Source organism: Paralichthys olivaceus, chromosome 18 (assembly GCF_024713975.1).
Source record: "Paralichthys olivaceus isolate ysfri-2021 chromosome 18, ASM2471397v2, whole genome shotgun sequence".
In the NCBI taxonomy this organism is placed as follows: domain Eukaryota; kingdom Metazoa; phylum Chordata; class Actinopteri; order Pleuronectiformes; family Paralichthyidae; genus Paralichthys; species Paralichthys olivaceus.
Genome location: NC_091110.1, coordinates 18,116,263 through 18,121,414, shown reverse-complemented (window position 1 = coordinate 18,121,414; position 5,152 = coordinate 18,116,263).

Below are 5,152 nucleotides of genomic sequence, written 5' to 3'. Positions count from 1 at the left end.
GATCAATTTTGTAGCTGAAGCAAAAAATCTGCTCGCATAATATGAACTTTTTTTTTTTTCCAGCAGAGATTGATTATTGCTGCCAGACAATGAAGTTCATTTCATTGCAAATGCCCAGACAAATCTAATATGGATCCATATAAAGTCTCCGTCTGATTTATGATTGTCTGAGCAGCTCCCTGGCACCATTTTTTAAGACATTATAAATATGTGACCTGGCACGACGCATTGCAGTTTTCTTTACTCACAAATATCAGCTCCATGTTTCTCATTTAAATTCTCAAATTAAGTTGAATATATCTTTTTCCATTCAGTATTGTTATTAGGAGCTGAGAGGCAAAACTCATCCTGCCAAAAATATATCTTGTCTTGTCCTGAACCATTTATTTATTTATTTTATTATCTTGTAAGAGCTCCAGCTCCGAGACGTAGCTTTCTGTTCACAGTGGGAGACAAATGAGGTGCGTTTTCTGTATTCACAGGAGTTGCAGCCTGTCCCCATTACTCCATCCAGGCCATAAATAGGCAGAAACCTGTGACACATTTAATTAAATCCAAAAGCTCGAGCTGACGGGCATTGTTTGGCTCTCCCTGCTTTTTGGCTCTAATGGATGCTTGTGGTCCGTAATGCCTCAGCGTCAGATCCCCTGGTGTCACTTCTGGGGAGTGATGCTGAATAATGGGGCTCCGGCAGATCTGGTAATAAACCTGCGTGGCACGGATGAAGATGTCAAATCGTCCGCAGCGAAAGCACAAATCTCTCGAGTCATTAATCAGCCGACAAGAGGATTGAGGTAATGGCCGTGCGCATTTTCTAATTCGCAAAATTAGAAAATGACAAAGCTTGTGTGACACGTGACGGGTTATTTGCAGAACCAAAGATAAACAGAGCTCGGTCCGTCGGGGGGGAAAAAGCTTCTGGACTCTGAACGACAGCGTTTTGAGGAAGAGGTTTTATTCGGGCCTCACTCCAGCAGCGTCAGTTGTCAGGTAGCATCTGGATAAAATCACACCGACTGTGCTTAGTCAGGAGGTGACAAAGAACAGCTGAGCTCCAGAAGCAGCCACAGCCCCCAGATTAGTCGGTGTTCTTCATCTCCACTTTGTCGTACAGTTCCGCGGTGATGGACAGGTAGATAAGAGATTAACGTTTGGCAGCAGTCTATCGGATTTCAGCGCGAGGATGGAAATCCAATTACCGCTTCATTCTATCAAGCCGTGGGTGTGGGAGTGGGGGGTAAGCTCCTCCAGAGCAGAGACATCAGGAGGAGTCATGAAGCACTCTCTCACATTTGAATCTAAATAAATATTGTCTGTACACTCCTCTTTTCATTGTGGTTGACTGCTCAACGTCAAATGATCGATGTGGAATATTTCCGAGTGAAACGAAAATGACAGAAGGGTTTGAGTAACTCATCTGATGTTTTATTTAATGTTTCTGGTTTTTACTCAAATGACAAACGTCACATTCGCTTTCTTTTCGCTCGGTTTTAGTCTCCTCCACAGTTCTACTAATCTCCATTGTGTTGGTAGAGAGTTGTATATTGGTCATTGGTCTGATTCATCATGTGGTAACAAATATCTTCTCTTCCAATAAAATGGCTCCTACATGTGGACTCTTACCATGGAAACAGAGATCAGGAAACCAAATTTAGATTTCTCACAGATTATTTCTGCTTGCAAATGTTATGCAAAGTGATGCTGAACCTCCCAAACAGATTTAGATTTCAAATTCAATGAAAGCACAAGTTTGAGACTGGCAGGATGGTAAACACATGAGGGAGGTCGGATCAGCACAAACCGATATGTCCGCGACTGCAGCTCCGTTTTTCTTTTCCCACCTGAAGCTGTATCAGAAAGTCCTGAATGTGGAGTTTCTAAAAAATCTTCTAAAAAAACTTTGGAACAGACAACTGGCTGAATCTGAACGACTCTAAATCCACCATGAGACTGATCAGTTGCTTGGCAACCGAGCTAGTATTGGCATCAACAGGTTTTTTTGTTTTGTTCTCCAGCCTACAGCCTTTCAAGCTGTGCTCGGAGAGTTTACAATGAAAAAGGAAGGTTATAAAACATTTAACAATGAAAGTTGTAATATCGGTCAAAATTCACAGTAGAAATTAAATGAGGCTCAATAATGAACTTGTTTCCCATCGATGGTGAATTTATTTTTTTCCTTCCTAATCCTCGTTGTGTTGAGATGCCGGTCTGAGTGATCTGAGCTAATCTGACGATGCATCAATCGAGCTGAACGTCATCACTGATCCCAAACTCCTCCAGCTTCAGCTTCCTACTTATAATGTTGAATTAATTAATGTTGAGATGATGTGATTGTAAAACATTTCTCCTCAGTTTCAGAAGCAGAGCAACTTCACCTCGATCATATTTCGCCTTCACAGCGTGTCTGACCTCTGTAGCTTCCACTTTCCAGGTATCGAGGAGATAGAGTCAGGATCTCCAGGCGGGGCTCTGTATTCTGCACGGCCTCCTGCGGTAATCTGTCTGCAGGCCTGTAGTTGTGTCAGAAGGATTGGATGGGACTCAGGCGACTTCTCCAACAGGGACAGAATACGTTTACAATCCTGCAACACTCAAAAAGCCTGGTTTCGTCATGAGTGCCGACTCTGAGCTTGATGTTTGATGCTATTTTTAATTCCTTCCTAATATACTTTTCTGGTTCGCTGATAAATGTCACGTTGCCGTTGAGATTTGTTGCCACGGTGTTGAGACGGTGTTTTACATTAAAAATGCAATGTATAATTTCTATGCTCTGGTTTTCATCGGCTAGATGAAAATACAAAATATCTACAGTGGCATCATTCAATCAAGCTGCACACACTTTTATCAAGATATGAAAATAAATCCTTGAGAAAAAACAGCTGACATTGGACGAGAGACGGGGTAGACCCATGACATCCGCCTCGCACGAAACTGATTTAGTGACGTGTTTCAATCCTGCAGAAGAAGAAGAAGAAGAATAAAAACCCTGAAATCCTGCCGTCAGCAAGTTTGAATACAGTCATGTCTGAAAAATAGAAACACTCATCCGTAAAGTAGACGACGTAGAATATAATATTTACAAGTACAGTCATATACAGCACGTGTAGATAAAATACAGTTTCAAGTCGGTCCAAAAGTGTGAGACCACTAATGCACGGATACTGCACATGTGACGTTCAGGAGGCTTCTGCAGGGTCCGTCCACAGCAGGGTGCATGGTTAATGTATGAACAAATGGAGCGCCATGCATTATTGATGCGGACCTAAGTGCACACTGACCCCGTGGTTCTTGAGGTGCTTGACCTCTTTTCTCAGCGGGGGGGCAGAAATGTTCATCTACAGCATGTCAGGGAGGAAACCTGACTCCCCGACCTGTACCTGCCTGTGACACAAACAAATAGCATATAGATTTTTTTAGTTTTTATTCAAGCTTAATTACATCACTGGAGACTTCTCGCTCAATAAGGGCTTCAACAGGAAAAAAAAAAAAAAAAAAGGATGTAACCTTGAGAAATACATGAACTATTTTAATTAAACACTTTCCTGGTTTTTCACACATCTGCTCTGAATTTCTCTCTGCATGCACGATAAAAACTTTGAGGTCAACTTGAATCAAAGTGTTTCTACGGGAGGGTTAAATGGTGTGAAAGCTCATTATACAAACTCTCTAGAATCGACCTCTCGATGAAGAAATGCAACGGAGAAAGATGCCAAGTTCAGAGCGTTGAAACAAAATGAGGATTAATCTGGGAAAGCAAATATCTGTGTGTCCACAGCAGTGATGGCCTCGGTGGAGCGATCTGTCACTATTGACGGAACATTTAACGTTGGACTTCCAGAGCGGCAATCACGGCCTCCTCAGCCCTGAACGACTTCTCCCGTGGAATCAGAACAATGAAAGTGATGGCACCTGCTTGGTCGGTTCAAGTCAGCGGTAATTGTACACTTCTCCACCTCATTCTGCCGCTCGCTCTGTTTCTGTGGCGAAAAGGAATTTCCCCCGCAATTAGAGAAATGAACTCTCAGTCAGCGGCTTCGGCAGCGGAGCTATTAATCACCTCGCTAATCACGTCTTGGTCACAAATGGGGGGAAGCACTTGTAAATAATGTTTCAGAAACACACAGTGAGAAAAACATGGCGGCAGCGTGGTTGAGGAATAAATGTGGTCATCGTAAAGTCATCGGCCACATTTCGACGTGGAACTCAAAGGCTCTTGCAGACATAGCGCCACCTACTGGCAGTAGGCATTGTTGCGGTTGTGAAAATCTAATAGCGTGTCCGTGGCAGCACGTGTCTCAGACGTTATTGTAACTTGGGTACAAATTGTCCAATCTTCCCCAAACGTTGAATATTTGATGAGAGATGAAAACACCAACGTGCCCATATTCAGTTTAAGTTATAGCGCCACCTACTGGCTACGGGACATTACACGTTTTCGCACTTTTATTTGTTTCTCCAGCAGGTGGATCACACCCACCACAGACTTGGTCAGGAAAGCCTCGATATGTTGACGATGACTAATTATTAGTATTTATTGAAGATGGGAAATTTTGATATTTCACCACGAGTTCTCTATGGATTCCAACAAACATATCAGAATAATATTAAATGTGTTTACCGGTGGTGAGTGTCGACGCTGGCACCTTCATGATGTATAAAATAGCTGCAATTAGCAGAAGTAGGCTATTGATTGCTCGGCCTGGACTCCTCATCATTCTTAATCAGCAGGATGCTTGGAGATTTTTTCCACTTTCCAAATTAAAGTGGAAACACTCGACAACATAAGCTGTTATTAAAACTCATGCAGCCAATTGATTTGCTTATTGCACTGAGGGCTTTCATAAGAGATTTTCACATTAGTCAAGGACTAGTCTCAACAACACAGCAGCACATTCAATCAGGAGTGTGCAGCCGCAGCTCTTCAGTAACCCCCCCCCACCCCATTCTCCCAATGAGCCCCTTTATTACGCATCCAAATTTCCATGCGCAATAATTGGCTGCTCTCATCTAACGTCATTATTTGGGGTCCTGCGGGGTCCTTGGCGGTGCGGGACCAATCGCAGACTCACGCACCAGGTCCAGAGGCTGCGGGAGCGCACAAGTTAAATTAACCCGCACGACCACGACGTCCTGTCACGCACGGGGGCTCTCG